This window comes from Pinus tabuliformis, chromosome J (genome assembly GCF_031772625.1).
Source record: "Pinus tabuliformis cultivar Carrire ecotype Pingquan chromosome J, CPIR1, whole genome shotgun sequence".
Lineage (NCBI taxonomy): Eukaryota > Viridiplantae > Streptophyta > Pinopsida > Pinales > Pinaceae > Pinus > Pinus tabuliformis.
The window spans coordinates 1,018,328,363-1,018,351,770 of record NC_142295.1 but is presented as its reverse complement, the minus strand read 5'-3'; positions in this window follow the sequence as shown (position 1 = coordinate 1,018,351,770).

The window sequence follows — 23,408 nt, the reverse complement described above, 5'->3', positions numbered from 1 at the left end:
AAGACAAAATTGGTCATGTGACCTAAAAACTCAAAAGTGCTAGGGGGCACCCTAGCCTATTGATGCTCCTGATAGTAAGCCACAGTCTGTGCTATCATGCGCAGAAGACGGGTCCATCGTCTAGGTACACCGATAGTATGCTGCTGCATCGGTAAAGGTAACTCGTCAATCTGTACATCCGGAAGACCACGGGTAAGGTTCTCAACCTGCCCCTGCACAGCTGTAAGGGTCTCAGTATCGCTAAGATCACGGATAATAACTCTCCGAGCAGGTTCCTCTGCCGGAGCAGCAACAGGTGGTCTCAGACGAACTGCCGGACGAACAGGACCGACATCTGCAAGCACACATGAGTTCAATTAAAGTCTTGATAGAATAAAGCACAAGAACATTATAAATGTAAACAATGAACAGTAATATGGTTGAAATTCTTACTAGTAGCATCCCACTGAGCACCGTCTGGCAGTACCATATCCGGATCACCCCGGAAATCCATACCGACATATGGGTACTCGGAAAAAGCCATCTCCTGGCGATCGAACCACCTGAAGAAAGCAGCATTGAAAGAAATCTAAAATTGACCAGCATGTCTAGACATGTGACCGACCCATCGCTGCATACGTGGCTCGGTAGGAGAAGGCACTCCGAGATCAATATACTGAGGTTGCATCAGAGGGATCTTCTCCAAGGCGAAGGCAGTCAGAATCGAACCAAAACCAAAGTTCTTCAGCTTCCCGTCCTTCACCTTGTTCAATTGATTTTTCATCTGAGTAAGCACCGCATCACTCCAGTTGAAGATCTTCGGTTGGAGACATTCCAAGGCGTGCTGCATATGAGACCTGTTGGCAACATGTAAAGATGCGCTACCGGCCATCCTACCAAGAGTATACAGAATGGACCTGAGAGGCCTGCTAGTAACATCACGGATAACCACCTTGCCGTCTCTGCTCGGCTGGGACCCCTCCCTGCAGTACTGGCGGACATAATCTCTCACGGAATCATTCCCCCGAACTGTACCTGATAAAGAAATGGGGGCACCCCGCCTTGACAAGCCAGTCAAGAAATAAATATCTGTCACGGTCAATGGAATAGGTTTGTTCCTGATCTGGAATACTTGGTTAACAGGATCCCAAGCATCAAGCATATACTGCAGTAGAGAAATCTGTGCTCTCATGCTAGAGATACGGAAAAACTTCAGCAAACCACAGTCTCGTAATGCGCCCACCGTAACAGGATCATGAAGGGCAATCATATCTTCTTCTTCATGTTCTTGTTCTCACCATGTTAGGGCCATCTTGGTCAATAATCCCTGCAAAACAAACAAGAGAATGAGTCAGCTCCTGAAATTGATGAAAAACTGGCGAAAATTTCATCAAGATCTGTCAAAAATTGTTTTTTTTTATGCCCCAACGCAGGTGCCCAGTGTACTACCTGCATTGGGGGACAAGCTGCCTTCAAACAGCTTGAATCCCAACGCAGTTTTCGAATGGGGAACCTGCGCTGATCAGAGGGCGCCCTGGCAAAACCCCAGAGGCTCAATAGAACAGCGAAACAGGCATAAAACAGGAAAATGAAACCATGAAAATGAAGAGCTAAGGTTCAGCTCCTACCTGGTCCAAACGGCACCGAAAATCGTCCGCAGAATCTCCCGGAATCAGCTGGTGAAAATCAAGGGGAAAGAGGCTCCTCCAAAGCTCCAACAAGCAAAATGCAAATGAAATGGTAAAGTGAGAGGTAAAAACCCTTTTTATTTGCTTTTTTACGTAGTTCAAGGTAAATATTAATGTGTTAATCTCATTTTCAAGTAAATATTACTCATTTCTAACTAGTTTGTTGCAGCAATTTGAAAATGCAGTGCTATCAGTGAAAAAGAGAAGCTAGTTATGGTAAAAAATCAAAAGTAAACCATATAATCGAGCAGTTTTAGCACACAGTTCATGCTCGTTAAAAAATAAACGCAAGATCCGAGCAGTTTTAGCACATAGTTCATGCTCGTTAAAAAATAAACATAAGTTGTGAGCAATCTTCCCCTAGAGTTCAAGCTCACCTAGAAAAAATGAACTGGTAAATAACCTTGGTAAATGTAACCTTTGACAGCCATATTAAAGCCCTTGGTCGTGTTCTTGCAGTCTCACCTCCATCCGTTCATTTGGCCAATCGTTCATCTCCATATGTTTGTTTACCCATTTTGAGGAACAGCTGCGAAGAGTGATTTCACTTAGCCATCCTTGTGACACGGCCGTGATTGGAAAATTCCAACCTGTACCTGGAATCTGCTGCTATCCCTGTTTATCACTCGTTCCTCAAAAGACGAGTCTTCTTTGAGCTCTTTTCTCCTGACTCGTAAAATATGAAAAGTTTGCCGAGTTTTGGCCTTCCAGCTCGTTAAAAGACTAGAAGAGCTATCCCTCCTCTAGATTTTAATCTTTTTGGACCTAAGGGATTATTGCACAAAAAGATCGAGCGCTTGTTTTGTTCGGCTCGTTAAAGCAATCGAAAATTCATCCCTTCTGTATTGTTTTATACTTTTTCGGACTTAAGGGATTAGATGACGAAAAAGGAATTCTGGAGTTGAATTTATGTACCTTTTCAGACTCTCTAAAAACGAAAAGGACCGAGTTATCCTTGTTGTTAGACTCGTTAAATTCATTAAAATAGCGACAAACTTGTCTTTAGATGAGAACGAGTTTCCCTATCGCTAGGCTCGTTAAAACATAGCGATGGGCTTGCCCGAAGGGCAGGTTATAGAACAAGCATATGTTATCCTCCTCAAGCTTGACAAAAATAAAGAGGTACTGGTCAGCAATGACTGGGGAAAAATTGGGAGAACCTCACAGCTTTAATGGTAGCAAGTCGCTCTTGAACATGACACTTTGTCCTCCGTATCACATCGGGTTGGGTTGTTTCATTCACCGGTCTCATCACCATGGTCCTCGCCACACCATCCACATTTGGGGTAATGCTACCGATCCATCACATCAGTGTCGTTATATGTTCAAGAGATGTTGTTCTGCAAAGAGTCAACCGTGTCCCATCCACTGCCATACATTGTCCTTCATCCATTTCATGACCGCCACCCTGAATCATACATCACAGTTTGTTTTCACCTCATCAAAATCACTAGCTCCGTTCCATGTCACTGATGTGGGATTCATTAAGGCCCTCCTTTGACGAATCGCTCCTTGTCGACATCAGCTCATTATCCAAGGAGTCGATCTAGGAACAACCCCTTCAGTACTTTGAAGCTTGCATGCCTCAATGGCAAGTTTCTCACTTCCGGCGACAGGTATACATCAATGACCTTCGACCAGAAGATTTTGCATGGTGGTTGACGCCAAGTCCTTTATTCCCACCATGTGAATTGTACTGTCGTACCTTGAGGGTCATCATCCTTATCGGTGATTCCTCTCGCGCTTGTTAACGGTTTACATCATTGACCGGTAATCAAGCGATGTCTTTCCATGTTCGACTTCAAGAAATTCTCACATGGATCGACTTGTACATCGAGTGAAGATCGGAAGAGATTGAAGACCCCGGATCTAGATTCATCCATCCGGGCTGCGATATATATTCAGGATATAAAGACATTTGATATGTACATCATTGCAGCAGATGATCATCCTTCTCAAAGGATGATAATTTCAGCAGAGAATTATCAGTCTATCATCAGACGATCGTCTGTGCTATGTACCAAAATGAATTTATAAAGTTGAGCATGGGAATGCCCGCCTCAGCTAGATCATGAAAAAGAATGAAAAATAATGTATTGTATTGTATCTTATTACGAGACACTTCTCAGCAGATTGAATGAACTTCGGATCCTCCTAATAAAGCATTTCACTCGATAAACGACCTCATACTTTAGGGGGCATCTGTTATAGACAATTTTGTGCCTTACAGCATCAGGCATGAATTGTCAATAATCCAAGGGATCCAAAGTCCCTAAACATGATGTTCCTACCCCTAGAGGAACAAGGTCAGCAAACCAACAGCTCTCAGATCAGTTCTCCACCTGAAAACACTCAAAAACAAGCAATCCTGAAATCAAAGCAGGTGCTCCACTAGGCTTCTGCGCTGAAACTCAACTCCTCCATGGTGTACCTGCGTTGCAAAGCAGGTAGAACAAAGGCCACCTGCGCTGAGCAAGATGGGACAAGTGGCACACTGAGTCATTGCTCTGGAATCTTCCAAAAATGACACTTGGATCAGGGATTTCGCCTTGTGATGAGTCAGAGGCTCTGTTTCTCCAAGTGGAAGCAAGGTTCTCCAAGTGGACTCAAGAACTGAAGATCAACTGAAGAGAGAGAGGACACAAGGCAGCTACACATCAGTTGCAAGCTGACTCATCCTTTCTCAATTCATCTATATATTGAGCTCTCTCCTATGAGCTCAGGAGGCTGGAATTTTGTGCAAAGTAATGATATGCTGTTGGTTTCACTATAGAACTATTGGGTGATTGCTTGAAGGAGGTGAAGAGGAGAAATTCTTTCTGCTGGGAGGTGTTGCTGGATTGGGGCCTTCAATGGTTGTAACCTTCTCAGAACTTTACTTCTTCCATTAATAAAAGCTATTGAGGTTCTTCTATATGCATTTGTTTCAATGATGTATTGTAATGATTGTATATTTGATTTATGCTAATCCTTGAATCAGTTATGATTGCATGCTTCTTGTAGTTTCCTTCTTTGTTATTTTGCAGGATCTCATTGTCGCTGGGCCGGAAAAAGAGCAAGGAGCTGGGAGCAAGCAGCAAAGAGAAGAGTTTGGATTCGACATTAAGCGCAAGGCAACGGTTAGTGCATTCCTTCATTCTCTCTTGCTTTCATAAAGAAGTAAACCTTAAGTAGTTTTCTTTACAGTTGTTGCTGAGGTACTATCACCCTTAGAGTGGGATAGGGTCATCCGAGTCGGATACTTTTCCCTACAACAGATATTCTAGGATTTCCTTATTAGATGGATTCTTAGGTTATAATTAGGTCTTAGTTCATCCAAAGGATCAAGAAAAAATAGCCTTTACTACTCCTTGGGTACCTTCATGTATGTGAAGATGCCCTTTGGATTAATAAATGCTAGAGCCACATTTCAGAGAGAAATGGATATTAGTTTTGCTGATGAAATTGGCAGATTTATTGTAATCTATCTAGATGACATAACTATATATTATAAATTTGATGAAGAACATCTCATGCACCTTAGAAGAGTTTTCTAAAAGTGCAAAAAGTTTGGAATCTCATTAAATCCTAAGAAAACATTTTTTTGTCTTGAAGAAGGAAAACTACTTGGTCACATTATATCTAAGGAAGGTATCAGAATTGATCCTAAAAGGATTGAAGATATTCTAAAAATAAATCATCCAATAAATATTAAAGAGCTTCAGTCATTCATTGGGAGAATAAACTTCCTAAGGAGATTTATCCCTAACCTTGCAGAACTTCTCAAAAACATCACAAACATGCTAAAATGAGACTCTGAAATCAAGTGGAACATTGAAGCTAGGCAATCATTTGACCAGGTTAAATAGGCCCTAACAAAAGCACCAGTCCTTATTAGTCCTGATTTTACAAAAAAATTATAATTTTTTCCTTTGCTTCTAAACATACTGTTGCAGTTGTCCTTTTGTAGAAAAACGTTGATGGATATGAAAAACCTATTGCTTTCTTTAGCAAAGCCTTAAGGGATGCTGCACTCAAGTACAACATATTGGAAAAGAAGGATTTTTCACTGATAAAAGAAATTAAAGATTTTAGAGTATATATTCTTCATTCCCATATAATTTCTTATGTACCTAATGCTGTTGTTAAAGATATTTTGACACAGAATGGACCAGATGGAAAAAGAGGCAAATGGATTGCCATCATTCTGGAATATGACATGGAAATCAAGCCAATTAAGCTCATCAAAGGACAAGGATTAGCCAAATTGATGGTTGAATCCAATTCTAATGCTTTAAATATTAACTTTGTAGATGAATTGGATGATCAAGAGGAACAGGAGACTCCACAACTCGATGAGGCTTTCATGACCTCACCCTGGTATGCAGACCTTATTTATGTTTTAGTTAATTTAAATGCTCCTCCTATTCTAACAAAAAAAAAGGCTAGATTTCTGAAACTAAAAGCAGATAGATTTTGCATCTTAGAGAATCTTTTATATTGGAAAGATGCTGGTGGTCTTCTACCAAAGTGTATTTTGAGTGATGATGCAGAAAGAATAATGCAGAAATTCCATGAAGGTGATTGTAGTGGCCACCTTTATTGGAAAACCATTGCCAATAAGATCCTTAGAATTGGTTTTAACTGGCCTACTCCTTTTCCAGATATCCATAAAAAGGTAACCTCTTGTCACACGTGTCAAATATTTGAGGGAAAAAGAAAACTTTTTCCTTTACCTTTGAAGCCAATATCTGTTGAAATCCCTTTCCAACAGTGGGAATTGGATTTCATTGGAGAAATCCATCTCCATCCTCTTCTCAACATAAATGGATCCATGTTGCTACTGACTACTTTACCAAGTGGATTGAGGCCATTCCTTCTAGACTAGCCACAAATCCTGTGATTATCAAATTCTTAGAAACCAACATCCTGTCTAGATTTCACTGCACAAACAAACTTATCACAGACAATGTTGCAGCCTTCAGGTCTAAGAAAGTGATAGATTTATGCAACAAATACCATATTACTTTGTGGCATTCAACAACTTATTACCCACAAGGTAATGGACTAGCTGAATCTTCAAACAAAATTTTGGTGAACATTATCAAGAAATTGTTAGCAGATAACAAAAATTCATGGCATAGCAAGCTCATAAATGCACTTTGGGCTGATAGGCTCACTACAAAGAAATCAATTGGCATGTCACCATACCAATTGGTTTATGGAATGGATGTTGTTTTTCCATCCTCTTTGGGAGTCCCAGTCATGAAGTTAATTCAGGAATTGCAGGTTGAGCCCAATGATATTCAAAGGAGGATTGATCAAACTATCCAGTTGCAACAATCTAGAGAAGAAGTTTATAACAAGGCTCAAGTCATTCATGAAAATATTAAAAAAGTTTTTGATAGAAGGACAAAGGTAGATGATTTCACCATTGGTGAAAAAGTTTTAAAGTGGGATTCAAGAAGAGAGGATAAAGGGAAGCATGGAAAGTTTGATAACCTATGGATGGGTCCTTATGTCATTTATGCTTTCAAAGGAAATAATGCATTCTTTATCAGAAATTTAGATGGCACAAAATTACCTGGTGGACCTGTCAATGGCAGGATGCTCAAACATTATTTTTCTGAGCATTAGATATTTTCTTACCATTTATCATTGTATATATCATTGTCTTTATTGTGTGGATTGGGTAACCTATTAGCAGAAGTTGAAGCCCACAGAGAAGGCCTTGAGCTTCTATTGATGAGTTACCATAAAATACTGTAACAAAGAAATCAGAGGTGGATATTGCTGAAATAACAACTCAAGGCTATTGATCATATGTTCTTGGCACCTCACAAGGAGAGTGCCATCCCCAGCTGGAGCCACTGTTAGGGTCCTATAATTTATAGGATCTCAAGGTAATTGAGTGATGTATCTCAGGAATCTTATTTTGTAAATACTTGTCATCTGCCAATGATTTCCAAATAAAAAAAAAATGAAAAATAGAATAAAAATGAAAAGAGGGTATAAAGAAGAAGAATAAAGAGAAAAACAAAAATATTGAAAAAAAAGAGAAAAGATTAAACCCCACCAAAAAGAAAGAAAATAAAAAAGAGAATAATATTGAAAGTGTTGCAAGTCTAAATGCCACTACTCATACATGATTTTTTGCTTCATTTCTATAAAATAAAATTGTGTGCAGCTTGTTCAAAATTCCACAATCATTTGCTTTATTTTAATCATACTGCTTAATCATGATTAGACTTCTTTAAGTTTCTGCAAATTAGATAGATAATGAAGGTTTATCAAATAGTTTAGTTTGGAGAAATCATTAGCTAGCTAGAAAATGACATTGACCCAACTGTTTAATCTGGGTCAATAGGAGAAATAAGGGATAGGTTAGATATTTTTTTTCTTTCTGGATAAAAGAAAATGAAAATGGGTTTGCTATTCTAAGTGTACCCTAGAGATTGAAATAAAAAATGCTAGTCTAGCTAAGGGTACGTAGATTTGGTGGTTTGCTTAAATATCAACATGCATAAATTTTATCCTAAGTTTGAGGATAGGGAAAGAGGAGAAATGTGCATATTATGCATTATCTATTTCAAAAAGTTTATTATTAATCCCTTATCCTAAGTTTAGAGGATATATGTTCATCGAGATAAAGTGCTTCACAATGTATATTCCCCTTATCCTAAGTTTGAAAAGGTAAAGACACAAGCACAAGTGAACAAATTTTTTTTTTCTTCTGTCGTTTGCAATTAAACTTCAGTCACGATCATCGCCTTAGGATCTAGTCCCCCACTCCATCCACGACTAGTATCCTTTTTCTCCCCACCCCCTTCACCTTCTCCCTTTATTGCTAGTGGGGGTCCGGAAGGCGGTTTCTTTCGTCGGTCCCTACTCCCTACATGGCACGTCACGGTGATTTCACACCCCCTCTACTGATATCATTTACCGCCCATCAACCTCTCCAGAAACCGTCTGTCCTGCATCCATTCCTATAGCACCCCCACCACTCCTCCACCAATCTCTACCTGCTACCTATCTCAACCATTGATCCAATTAAATGCTTTCCCACCTGATAGTCATTCCTCATTTAATTTTCCTGGGTAACCATTCAGTAACGGCCCCGCACCATTTCCAACAAGGCTTTGCCTTTGGTTTTAAAAAGATCCAGAGCCTTTCACTGCCAATCTTTTGCTTCTCATTATGTTTCTGTTATTCATAATTGATTGTCGTAGTCTCTATCAAAGTGTCCTCACCACCAACATCCTGACAATCGTTCGCTTCCCTGTTCTTTTTCGCCTCATAGACTGTTATTTTTCAGAGCCTAGTAAGCCCACCTTTGTCTATTCATTCTATTCAGAAACTAGTACAACCATGCCTCCTAAAGCTAAGACCCAAGACCAGGCCATTAACCCATTGATTTTGCCTTCTGTAGACATGGATCACACACCATTGGTAGACATAGATTACAGGATCACTGAAACAATCTGTCGCTCTGATTCCTCAAGTTATATTGCTGGTTAGAGGAGAAACTATCTGTTAAAATTGAGCAGATAGGACTCTAGGAGTCAAACCTTCCCCACTATATCTTTCATGTGACATTTCAAGCCCCAAAATTCACTAGGATATTCCAAGCTTGCTATGTCCCTTCTCAAAGAGCTATAATTGCACCTATAGGTGACATCATTTTCACCATCACAGCCAAATCTATTGACCAAATGATGTTGGCCCCTTCTGTGGAAAATGCTGCCCCTTTCTCCCTAGAAGCCCTCACCGAGCTTTATCAAAAGCTATATTTTTCCACCAGAGCTAGGATTTTTGAGATTTTCCTACCAAAGAATGCCCAATTTCCCAAGAAGAATCCTCCTTATCCTTCTTCCATTTTCCCTAATCAGGCCAAGCAAATCATTTCTATCCTTTCTCACATCCTAGGCTACCATTCTAATCAGTGGGTGGATGAGACTATTTTAGGATTCCTTTCCACATTTTCCACAGACATCAAGCCCACTACTATTTTCAATTTCAGCCAATTCTCGACTAATAATATCCATGAGCAGTTCATCAAGTTTCCCACATAACAAGTGTTTAGTTACACCTCTATTTTGGCTTACATGTTCATCTATTATCAAGCAGAAAAGCTCACTTTTGCAGAAACTGGATGATGCAGGTGACCAAAAATCAATGATCTTTTGGACCTCATTGGTCATGAAGGAACAACAATAATTCACCTACAAGAAATTTGTAGAAGGCTTTTTTCATCGAGCTATGAACATTCTCTACAACACAGTGTAGCCTAGGATCAGTGAGGAGATCAAACGAATACTACATTTATCAAACCAAGCCAAGACTGGAGATTGGTACCTGTACCAAAATTACACAGAGATCATAGTCTATGGATGTGAATTGGCCCCCTAAAATATTCCCAAGTACCTCCCAGTGAGGATCTTTGCACTAGAATATATCAAGAAAATGTTAAACTTGAATGAGATCCACTTTGTAGTAGCAAAGAAGAAGGCACCATTCAAGATTAAAACACAGGTAGGACCATTTGTCTACAACACAAGAACTGTAGGGGAGGATGCAGTTAAGATATTGAACGAGATGAAGTTCAACTTGAGTTAAACATGATTATGACCCCTATGGCATCATTTCAAAACTCAAGGTGGACAATAAGAATACTCCCTACATTCATATTTCTAAACCAGACATAGAGAAATTTGCCAATCAGTTGGAATGGGCAGAAAATATCCTACAAGAAGCTGAAGAGAAGATTGTTTCCACTTCCAGTTTGTAGACTCTTGTTCCTCAGGAAAAATCCAACAAAATGCAAAATGCAGAGGGAGGAAGGGCCATCATCTACAAAAGGGAGTGAAGCCAAAGAATTTAGAATCAGTTACAGAAATAGGCCCAAGGTGACTCACAAACTAGAAGTAGACAAAGAAATGGAAGAACAGGCAGCTATCATCATCACAGATTCTCCACCAGCAACCATGAAGTTCACTACTTCTCCTTCTGAACCTTCATCTTCACAAGGTCATAAGGAGACCGAGCTAGAAACACACACTGTCTAGATAGAAAAAGAGAAAACAATGTTTGATAGGTACAAAGAAATAAAGCTCAGAAATGAAATCTTGAAGAACAACACCTACAACCAATTCTGGAAGTAGACTTCCAGTTCACAAAGTAGACTTCTATCAGTATTTGATACTGAACATGGCAGAATGCAGATGGCCTTTCTTGAGGCCCAGACTTCACAACCCAAATCAACAGTTGACTACAAGAGCACCACCTTTGAGTTCAGTACAAAGGACATACATCCCATTGATCAAATGGAGATGCATAAAAAAATTGGTGAGATGATATCCTCCACTCTCACTAACACTACCATGTCTTTATCCAAATTGCAGGTCTCTTTTGCAAATGTGCAGTCATAGTTGAAGATGGAGAAGGTCTCCTCCTTGGCCAAAGACAACAAGATCAAGTCTTTGGAAGACTTGGTGATTAAGATAGGGTATGACCCTAAGGATGTTATTGTTGCTGAAGAAATTATTAAGAAGAAAAACTTGGACATTGCAGCATTGAGGAAACAACTCAAGCTGCCATCTACATAGGATCCAATGGCCAAGGATATTGCAGATGGCGAAGCTCAGAAACTTGAGATGATGAAACTAATTATTGATCAAAACATACAGATCAGGCAAATGGAAGCAGAGTTGGAAAAGTTGATAAAGGAGAAGAAAGACAGCTTGAAAATGGCCACTGTCCCTTGGATGTTGTACCTCTTTCTCAACTGCCATCCACAGGAAAAACTACTACACCTACTACTTCTACTCAAACTCCCAGTGCTGAAAAGGTCACACAGACATTGCAAAATATGTCTTTGCAATCAAAATAAATTGAGACCTTACAGTGGAAACTCAAAGCTTTGGAAGCCCAAAATGCCAAAGCTGAAGCTACTCGGGCTGCTGAATTGGACAAATCTCAGAGACTTTTAGAAAATTTGCTCTAGGTAGAGAGGGACACATCTATTGGCCAGACCTTGGACCAAGGAAACAATTTGGATGAACATACTTGACTCAATGAATGAGATTTGGCCTTCTATTCAAATTATATTTGAATAGAAAGAGTTAATAGAGAAGGCCACTGAGACCATTGTGCAAGGAAGGGAAAAGCTAGGAGAAATTCCAACTGAAGCTACCAATATTATCAGGTTCTTAAATTCAAAGTACAGATATGAGCTGCATGAAGTGGGAGTCAGTGAAAATACTACCACCATTCTGGAGGTCAAGAAAGTCTTGACTAAGAGAAACATTATTGAACAGTTGGAGGAAAGGTGAGACCTTGGAGTTGCAGGTAAACAGATTTACAAATAGGGTTGAATCCTTGATGCAAAAGGGACTGCCCAGTATTTGTGTCATCAATGAAAAGCTGATCACTCAAGAGGATTACATCTAGAATATGAAAGAGGTAGCAAAGAGCGGCATCAAGTTCAGTGGAACCAAAGGAAGCATAACAGCAAAGGAATTTCTGGAGACCATGTCAAATGAATTCCATGTGCAGAATGAGGTAAAACATATTTTTACCATGAAACCAACTTTTGCTAAGTATATAGAGGTAGATGAAATCTATCGCAGGGTGAAAAAATTAACAGCACTAGATGAAAAGAGATGAGAAGAGTTACTTGTTTTACTAGACTAAGCAGTAACTCAGGAGAAGTGAAAGATTTTGCTAGCACAGCAGCCAGCACAAGATTCAGTTCAACATCGCATTCTATTTTGGATGACTTAGAAACAGAAACCACCCAAATAGGGCCACCATTTTCCTTAATAGCCTATGTGGCCTATTCTTTTGCCAAGATTAGATGATATTAGTTTGTAATTATGCTAATAATACACTATCGGTTTGATAGCAATTTTGTAAAGCATTATTGTAATTTTTATTATAAATACTTCATTGATTGAGGTCTTAATGTTGATTTCTGAATGTAATTTCTGTTGCATATTGTAATTTTGAAGCATTGGAGCATCAATAAAACAAAGAACTTTTACCGGATTCATATGGTGTCTTAAATGGTGATGTATTTCTTGTCTTTATTTGTTTAAACATTGTTATTTCTTTCCTCTATTTTTCTAAATCTGAATCAATGAATAGAAACTGTGATAAATAGGATTTGTTATCAAGAGCGCCTTATTTTGGTTGTTGTTAATTTTAGTGTTTTATACTAAAGTCAGGATAAAGAATCCTTAATTTCTCTTTGTTTTCTATAGAAACTTACACTTCTGTATTTCCATCATCCATTTAAACTCTGAAAAGATCTGTTTACTGCAACCTAGCTTGGCCTGTGAGAAATCCTTTAAAAATTGATGAACAAACTCTAGTTTAGTTTATAGATCCCATAGCCTAATGGAATTATAACACCCAAATCAACCAAACCAATCAATCAAAACAAACAAGTAAAATCATAGCTAGCTTAAAATTTATCCATAAAACAAAGCTAAATTAAACAAAGAGATCCCTCTCTGAAGCTGGTAGGGCTAGATCCCATCTTCCAAAGTGGTTTTGAAGTTGTCCAATGTGTTTACTCCCTCAACCTCAAAAATACAGAACGACAACAGGGTAGAGAGCTAAACGACCACCAAAAATGTGGGGAAGGAAAAGGAGTTGGTTTTTCTACCCTGGGTTGCTCACAAACATATATCTAGAATCCTGGAGCACTGCCTCCCCACCTTGGGAATTTTCCTCTTGGCCTAGTGATAGCTTTTGACACTGGAGGTGTCTCTTAGCATGGCTGGTTTCTAACCTACAAAGAGCACTAAAAATTATAGGTATATATTCTCTCAAGCTTGTGGGTTCGACATTGGAAATGGGTACAAGTGGTTAGGGAGACCTAGTCCCCATTTTGGGGGCTCTCATTGGTTGGATATAAGGCTCCCTTGTCAAGTTCTAAATTGGGTGTTTTCTTTGAGCAATAGCTCGACGATATCCCTTCTCAGGTTTACCCTCTAGTCCTTAAGGTAGTATTATGGTATAAAGAAGGCCGTGGACCCCAGAGGTCTATAATTGTTCTTTTTTATGTTCTTGTGTGTGGTATATTCCATAGTCTCTCTCTCGAGTTGACTCACCATGCTTCTTGTCAGTTTGGGTTTGGTAAATTTCTTGTGAGTAAGGTTTTCCTCAATGGGGTAAATTTTCAGGTGAATTGGTCGGAATGGGAGTCTGTTATCAGTCTTTGTGATTCTCGAGTTTCTAGTTAGTTGGGTTTGATTCGAGAAGTGGGTTCTGACACTCGCTATAGTTTCTGGCCTATTTGAGTGTCTAGGCCCTCCTCATCATCTGGTTTGATGTTCATTGCTGTTGTGGTGTAGGAGTTTTGTTGGAAGAATTGAGTGTACATTTGATAGTGTTCTTGTCAAGACCTGGATTATTTTATTTCATGCAGGGATGCCTCACTAGTGTGGAAGACCTCATAGAAGGGGTAGACAACAAGGGCAGCCAGAGGCACAAGCAGGTAGGGAGACCACCCCCAGTGAGGAAGATTATGAAAATAGGGATAGATAGGGAAAAATTTAACAGGACGTGGTTCACTCACTTAGCCATGTCGACCGACCTCCCTCCTTGGACTCGATAGTTTGTCAATTGAGTGGAATTCAGGCCACCTTGGATATCCTCCATGAGCACAAATATGAGGACAAGAATGAGCTAGTGACCTATATGAACAATATTCAGTATATCCAGTCAAAGATCTTGGAACAACTGGTTAATGTGCATAGAAGCCAATGGCAGATCAGTAACCGCTTGCATGAACTTGAGGCTATAATGGAGCACATTGATTTCATGTGCGTGAATGACAGGGCCCACTCGTAGTTCAACCCATGCATCCTCCTCAATCACCACCTTGATATGCAGTCTACTAGTTGCTTACTCATTTTTCTTCTATTTTCATGTATATGATTGTTTATCCCACCAGAAATAAAGGTTCAATGGAAAGATCTTATGCATTACATCCCGACTCTCCTAACTAATAATTTTGGTCATAGTGAAGCAAGAAGAGCCTTTGAAAATCAACATGTATTTTTTATTTTCATAATAATATAATAGAAGCTTCCTTGAATGAATTAAAAAAAAAACTTAATTTACATTTCAAATATAACTATCAGTTATATTTTGATAAATCAAATAATAACTCTCATTTATATATTAATCTTACTTTTTAGTTTGAGTAATTATAAGAATAATGATTATGAAAAATATGTATATTATTGTATTTTTTTTTTAATATTATAAATATTGTTCAAATATAATTCAATCATATATATATATATATATATATATATAGAAATATTATTTAGTAAATAAAAATATAACTTTTATTTTATATTCTGATATAATATTTTTATATTATATTATAAATCATATTCCAAAATAATTATGTACTTAAAAATACTATTCATCTAAATATAATTAAATTACAATTAATTATAATAATATTTTCCATATTTTTTATTTTAATATTATAATTTATTTTGTTAATACCAGCCTAGATCCATCTTAACACCAGGTCTATCAAGCGTCGAGAGGGATCAAATATCTCGAGGTGTAAACCTATTTTTTGAGTGAAAAAATTGAGGAAATGTTTGCATCTCAATAGATTTGATCCCTCTCAGTGTTTGATAGATCCAGTGTTAAGATGGATCTAGTCTGGTTTTAGTCATGTGCGGTCATAAAAAAAATGGTTGAACATCTAATTATTTTGATCATTTTAAATATGCTAAATATGTCTAAGATTAATTTGGTCAATTTAATTTAAAATTTTCTTAGTTACCTCAGTTTGTTGAGACAAGAGAGATTGTTAGTAACTTGAATGATGAAATACAAATTTTGAGTGCAAAGTGCCGATGTAACAAACAATCTTCATTGCAATCAATCTATAACTATTTTCTTCTACTGTTCCTATTGTCAAACCTATTAGTTTTTCCATTTTCTCATATCGATCATAAGAAAAGAGTAGTTGGAATCATAGACCATTCAAATATTTAACTTGAGCTACTGTAGTAAGCAACATACCTTGTCTTTGTTGCTCTCCAATATTAATAGTAGTTTTCTCCAAATAAACCCCAAATAATTTTCAATGGTAGTTATTTTCTAACAATGTTGAATGATGGAAAATGGGAATAATAAGAATGTACCCAATTAGAAATAGTTTATAGTTTCAAGAAGCAAACATTTGGGGTAAGCTGAAAATTCAAGTATTGTATTTATGGTTGAATAATTTTTATGTTCTTACACTGAAAAAGAATGTGTATGTTTTTGGGGTGAGAAGGAGAGACAAGGGGAGATAGAGATATAGATGGAGGAGGTGGAAATGTGCTTACACTGAAATCAATGCACACTATTAATATAATTACTTTGAAATTAATGTAAATTATACATCTTGTTGCATCAAATTCGAAATCAACATCTACACTAAATTCAATATTGCATCTAGTGCAAACAATCAAATAGGATTAGAAATCAACATCTATACTGAAATCAATGCATCTAGTGCAAGAAATCAAATAGGATTAGAAATCAATATCTACATTAAAACCAATGCATCTAATGCAAGCAATCAAATATGAGTAGAAATCAACATCTACGTTGAAATCAATGCATGTAGTGTAAGGTATTAAATATGATTATAAATCGACATCTACACTGAAATCAATTCATATAGTGCAAGCAATCAAATAGGATTATAAATCAATATCTACACTGAAACCAATGCATCCTGTGCAAGCAATCAAATAGGAGTAGAAATCAACATCGACACGGTTATCACCAAAATAGGATCCTGATAGGCTACTGATCAGACTATCTCAGTGTAACTATTTCAAACCAATATTTTAGCTAAGGCTTAGCCTCCTCAGCCTGAGAGGGCTCTCTCAAAGGGTTAATGATATTGATTAAAGATATGGATAGATGGCTAACTCTATGGTTTGTGATTTTATGTGTTTATAGGTTGAAAGATGAAGGCTGGCTACCATTGGGATATGGAGTCAAAGTATGTTTTAGTACCATATCAAGCTCAACTTAACATGAAATTCAGGGCATAAAAAGTATTTATACATCAACAAAACAAAGATGCAATGCAAGGCAACACAGTTTATAAATACATGAAGGAAGTTAGAGCATCATTGATGAGTTCTAAGTAACATGTATTCATACCACTGCAAGTAAGTGAAAGAGGAAAGCCATGAGACAATAGGACATTAAAAACTCTCTTTGAATCCTGAGTAGTGAAGCCAAAACATTCTACCTAGCATGGAAGTCAAGGCATTATAGAGTTCAAGTGCAGAAATGCAAATATAAAACAGTGAAACATAGTTAGTTTATCTATGAAGGAAGTCAGAGCATCATTGATGAGTTCTGAGTATCATAAGTAAACATAATTTCAATGTAAGTATTGGAAGATGTCATCAAAACAGGAACATACAAGAACTCTTCATGAATCTTGAGTTGTCTAAGTAGAAACACTGCATTAGGTTAAAAATATACACAGTCTGCACATAGAGCAGCAGCTGAGCCAAAAAGTCTCCAACCCTTTGCTAATTCGACCTCTTGCTCTATATATAGCATTTACAACATGTATTTATTCATCCCTCATCAAGATAATTCGAATTTTCTATGAGTGACACATATTCTAACCATAAAACAAACCATTAATTAGAACTAGTTGTTAACTAGCAGTGCTAGTGACCTAATACAACTAGGAGTGTAACTCCTTATTATGATTACAACAACCTTATCTAAACATGGAAAGAATTCTTTGATAGCTGCAACCTCATGAGGTCGAATTTGATGAAACCTCCCACGTTGTCATCTTACTGCTGATGATAAACCCTAGAAATTAGGGAACATGTTTCCCTGTTTTTAGGTTTAGGATCCTTGAAAATTGGCACGTGGGATAGAGCCTTTATCTTCTCATCCATGACATATTTTACAAAACGGAAGGAGGTTTTTGTATTCCATGCTGTCTAGAACAAAAAAAACTCTTGGTTTTTTAAAACACTTCTTCAGCGGTCCAGAATTTGACCTTGAAAAACACATGTAAAATAGGAAAAATTTGTTCTCTTAAATTAGGGTTTCAAAGAAAGCTTAGTATCTCCCAACTGAAAACACTTATGCAGAAAGTGATATAGGTTATTGTATCTGGAGAGTTGATGAAGAGAAACCTCATTCAAAATTCGAAAATACCTTTTCCTGTGACCAGAAATGGATCTTGAAAAAGACTGCTCAAACCAGAAGACAAAGCTTGACTTTCAGCAGTTTCGTAGCGCAAGTTTAACCATACATTCCTCCCACCTCAGAACGAATTTGAAGAAACTGAAAGAGGTTTTTGTATTTTAGTATGTTAGGAAGAAAAACCTCTTTCAATTTTGAAAATTTAATTCTCATCTGCTCAGGAACCCTTCTATAAGTTGACTAGTAAAAGAAAAAAACAGAGTCTTTTATGCTGAAACAGGTTGCTTCAGGGGTTTTGTAGCATGCTACGAAAACTCCTAGCTTAGAATCCCAAATTTCGTAGTGCAGCCAGTGCAAATTCTGGGTTTTGCGCTACAAAAACACCTAGAGTGAGTTTTTCACTATGAAAACCTTGACACAAGTTTGACACATGGAACTTATGTGTGATGTGGGACTAGTGATAGGCAAGAACAAAATATTGAACCTATTTGACCATACCAACAAGACTCTCTTTTAGATCATGTAGAAATTTTGAATAATATAACACTTATTCACAGATATTATCCTGACTATACACTATTTGCAGAATGCTTGCATAATACATAACCTCCTCTACTATTGATCATCAATTTTGTGGAATTAAAAACAATGAAACATCAATCGCATGCGCACATTAACATAGTATGTAACCGGGGAAAGCATACAACTGAAAACTCCCAACTATCTATATATTATAATGATTGAGAACATGTAACAATACATAGTACAATACTTCTCACAAGTACTCAGTACTATCTCCACTTGCTACACACAAAACTAGCTCAGATCTGAACCAATCACAGGTTCAAATCTCCTCTGCTGCTTGCCTACCTCCACTACGCAATCCTGCATGAGAATTGATGAGAATGGCTGATCCAAACTCGTATTTCCCTTGGCTGAACCACACAATCCTCATTGGCAATACTCAATCCATTGATTGTGAAAATCTCATGCACAACTATAGTCACAACTGACAGCTATCTTGCCCTTTCACTCACCTCTAACACCTGTCTCCACTAAACTGTCCATGCGCTGAGTTAACTAATGTATTCTTTAGTTGATTTATGAGTTAATTATTAGTGAATTAATTAATAATTAATTCACGTCACTCAACACTAGTGTATTCTGCAGTTAGACTAAATACAACTAGTTCAACTAAGTCAAACTGAACACAACTCCATCAACTCCTCAATCAACTCCACCAAACTCAATCACTTGAGTTCTAACTGAAGTCCATCATGCAATAGCTCAACTGACCCATAAGAAAAGCATATTTCCTTCTGGCAGCTGCATGTGCCACATCCGTAGCTCGAACTGAAGTGCTCCAAGAGGATAAGATAATGTTTATATTCCAAATATTATTAAGAGCTAATAATATTCGATTGTTCTATTTTTAGCCTGACAGTCTAAAAATAGACTCCGCCCATATGTTTAAATATAGAAGTTCATCTATTTTTACCAACATGACCAATCATCCACAAATAGCATCCTACAACTCATAGACCATGATCCATATGTCTAAAAATAGACTTTGTGCCAAAAATAGCCTGTGGGCCCACTTAGTGAAGACGACTCCTTTCCACTATGCTCCATCATCTTGTTGCATTTTCAACACTCCCTCTCAACAAGATATGTATTATCTGCAACCCTTATCCTGCAACTCTGGAATGTTCTGCATGCAACGCATTTGCCCGGTCCACTTGCTCCAACAACACTTGGAACAAAAACACTCCCAACTGACTACTCTGTTGGGCTAGGAACATACTCTGATGTTGAAGCTCTACCTGCTGCTGACAAGTGCTCCCTCTCTGACATCTGCACTACTGCAACATCTCCATGCATCTCGCACCATTGCACACTTCTCTGTGCCACCTAGAACTGTGAAAAACACTTGTGCCTCTCGCATTGTTGCAGCCTGCTAGCTATGCGTTGTCCTGGGATTCCCTACACTATCGCTCTCGTTGTCGCTCCATCCGCATCTGTCTCTACCCAATTAGTCAGTTCCTGCTAATCCACATCGGGACCCCCGTAGCAAGGTCTCATCCAAGAGGTTGGGTACCTCAAGGATCCTGCCCCTCCTCCTTGGGACGATCACTCTATATCGCCCCACCTCCTTCCTGGAGGTATGTCTGCATGTGATCCCTCAGCCCACCTGGCTCGAAGTTTCCCCCTACTGGAGGCTCTGCATGAGTAGATGTCTCTACTCGATCTCCTCTCAGCTTCCCTTATTGTGGCTACTCCACAACCTCCTGAAGCTGCTTCACCAATCGTGGCTCCTCCACAATCATCTGAGACTTCTTCTGGCTCTACATGTTGAGAGGTAATATACGCTCCCTCTCAACCACCAAGTCTCCATCAGTTGCCTCGCTACTCAAGGCTTTGCATGCATCTTGAACCTCAAGAGCATACAAGTTCTTGACCCGTGAACCAATCTGCTTCACCTGTCTAGTGATGATGTGTCTAAGGAAAACCTTTCCCTTACTAAAGACTACATCATAGCCTCTGTCGTCCAGCATCGCGATCGTCACCAAGTTTCTCTTCAGTCCTGGTACATACTTGACATCAGTCAAGGTAAGGCGAGCTCCATGATCCCTCTGAAAAATAACCGTGCCTACACCTGAGACACTATACTTCTCATCATTACCCATCGCTATGAGTATCTGGAGATCTTTCTCCTCCAAAGTACTGAACAAAATCTTGTCACTAGTCATGTGGAAAGAAGCTCCATTGTCAAGAAACCAACCACTTCCCACCATGGATGAAACCATGCATGTGAAGAGTGTGAAATCCACTCAAACTGTGAAGCAAGTGCCTCACCTTCAGATCCTTCCCCGGATCCCTTCTTGGATTTCCTTCGTGGACAATTTGTAGCACAATGGCCCACCTCATGATAATGAAAGCATCGCACTTTCGATTTGTCAACCTTCTTCCCATCATTGGAAGAACTGGATTCGGAAAGAGAACCCTTCTCATTCCCCTTCTTTGCTTTGGCAGCCAAAGCACAATTTTCTTCATCATATGCCTTTGATGAAGATCCATCCTTGGCATTCCACCTAATCTCCTCCTGCGCAAGATCTGACCAAAGTCTCTCCCATCCTGGCAATTTCTCCCGACCATTGACAGAGTCCTGATAGGAACGCCAACTCTTCGGAAGACCAAGGAGAGCCAAGCTCACCAAGTCCTCATCATCAACAGTTACCCCCACACTTCCCAGCTCATCCCAGCATTGGGTGAACTTTGTGAGATACTTGGGAATACTGTCTCCATTCTCACACTTAATGTTTCTGAGTTTATCCTTGAGCACCAACTTCCTCTGGTTGCTCTTGCTTTGGAATAAATCTGTCAACGCTTTCCACATCAAGTATGGAGAAGCCTTTCCATGCAGGCTGGATACAATGTGATCCTTCATGCCCTCCAACAGAATCCTTCGACACTTTGTTGTCTTCTTTTGCCAAACCTCAACGTGAGCAGCATCAGTAGGCTTTGGGACCTCAGCCTCTATGAACTCCTTCAGCCCATTGTCATCTAACACCGCCTCCATCTTGTATTTCCATGAAATATAATTCGAGCTGCCCTCAAGAGCATACTCCAATCATAATCCGTTGAAAGACATTTCAACTTTGACACCAAGAAAACACTGTTGCAAATTCGAATTCCACTAGCTCAAAACTCAACTGCTTCTGATCTAAAATTCGTGAGAACAAAATATTTCTCGTACAGAGATTGGCTGTATGGGCTTTTACTGGATATCTCACCTTCCAAAAGAAGGATGAATCCAGAGGCTACTGGCTCGATTACAGATTCTGCCTGAAGAAATAAAATGTAAACACTTTTTGAATAACAGACCTGATGATCAACTCTGCTCCGATACCATGTAGAAATTTTGAATAATATAACACTTATTCACAGAGATTATCCTGATTATACACTATTTGCGGAATGCATGCATAATACATAACCTCATCTACTATTGATCATCAATTTTGTGGAATTAAAAACAATGAAACATCAATGGTGTGTATAACTTATTAATAGAACCTATTAATTAAATATAAACTTAAAATATTAAGCTATAAAATTTCTAATTAAATGTAAATTTTAAATAATAACAATCTATTAAAAAAATAATTTTTTAAACCCATTGCATTATTCTGCCAGATAAAGCCCCAAATCACGGAGACCGTAAATCTCCTTCGATCCAGCGGTGTAGATGAGGCCAGATGCCTAGGTCTAGGTTTTCAGTGTAGGTCTCGTGGACATTGAATGTAGAACCATAGTGTGAGCAGAAGGACCTCGGGGTTCTCTCCTCTTTAATGGAGATGCACTATCGAATGTGTGCCAGCGAGGGGAGGGATTTATCACTTACAAGATTCCATTTAAGCCGTCATCTAACTCGAAGTGCTTCTGGAAATTTATAAACAATTAATTATTTTTTTTAATAATTAATTTTATGTATTAATTTGTTACATTAATTCTATATAGAGTAGATATAAAATTAAGGTGGAAATTGAAATATTTTATTTATAATTGACATTGATTTTTTTATATTATTACTTTTTTTTTAATTTATAAGTATTATTTTATTATTTTTAAATGTAAGTTTTTTTTTGCCAAACGATAATAGAAATAATATTTATATTAACAAATTAAAAAATAGTAATAACAAAAAAAAATCAATATCACCCATAAATAAAATCTTCAATTTAGAGCTTAATTTTAAATCAAAATTTATATAGAGGTATAAAGTAATTGGAAAAAAATACCAAAAAAAAAAAAAACAAACAAACAAAAACTTTTCATTGAGAAAATATATGTAATTTCTTCACTAAATATTGAGTTGAGAGATGACATGTAAAAATAATATTGTTGATATTACATAGAGTCTAATTCATTGTATATTTAGTTGACAACTAATATTTAATACAAATATATATTAATAACGTAAGAATATTTTAATGAACCATATGTTTAGTTGACATCTAACATTTAATACAAAAATATATTAATAACATAAAAGTATTTTAATGAACCATAAATAAATTATTTGAACATCCATATTAAATAACATAATTTTATATTTCAAATATAACTATCATTTATATTTTTATAAATCAAATTATAACTCTCATTTATATATTAATCTTACTTTTTAATTTGAATAATTCTAAAAGTAATGATTATGAAATATATATGTATTATTATATTTTTTTAATATTATTTATATTTCTTCATCTTTAATTTGTCGACGTTTCGAGTCTAGACCAAGACTCATCATCAAGACTGAATCGTGAACAATAAATATGGTATATTGTAAATCAGTCCTGATGATGAGTCTTAGTCTAGACTCGAAACGTCGACAGATGAAGAGTGTGGAATATCCAAATTTAGTTTCTCAAAAACCACACCACATAAATCTACAAACCATTATTATTTATATTGTTTTCATATATATAATATTTAGTAAATAAAAAAATAATTCTTAGTTTATATTATAATATTATATCATAA